This window comes from Nematolebias whitei, chromosome 3, assembly GCF_014905685.2.
Source record: "Nematolebias whitei isolate Nwh7 chromosome 3, NemWhi1, whole genome shotgun sequence".
In the NCBI taxonomy this organism is placed as follows: domain Eukaryota; kingdom Metazoa; phylum Chordata; class Actinopteri; order Cyprinodontiformes; family Rivulidae; genus Nematolebias; species Nematolebias whitei.
Window position 1 is genome coordinate 24,228,843 of NC_056500.1, and position 212 is coordinate 24,229,054.

Sequence of the window (212 nt, forward strand, 5' to 3'; positions counted from 1 at the left end):
CTACAGACAGTAGTGCATTTATACTCAGATGTAAAGTACTTCCTACAGACAGTAGTGTATTTATACTCAGATGTAAAGTACTTCCTACAGACAGTAGTGCATTTATACTCAGATGTAAAGTACTTACAGACACTAGCGCATTTATACTCAGATGTAAAGTACCTACTACAGACAGTAGTGCATTTATACTCAGATGTAAAGTACTTCCTACA

At 35.4% G+C, this 212-nt stretch overlaps 1 protein-coding gene across 1 annotated transcript in view; it reads right to left on the reverse strand.

The window, feature by feature from the left end:
• pde6d (phosphodiesterase 6D, cGMP-specific, rod, delta) overlaps positions 1-212 on the reverse strand; it is a 27,748-nt gene that overhangs the window by 27,031 nt on the left and 505 nt on the right. The gene's annotated exons all lie outside the window — the stretch shown is intronic.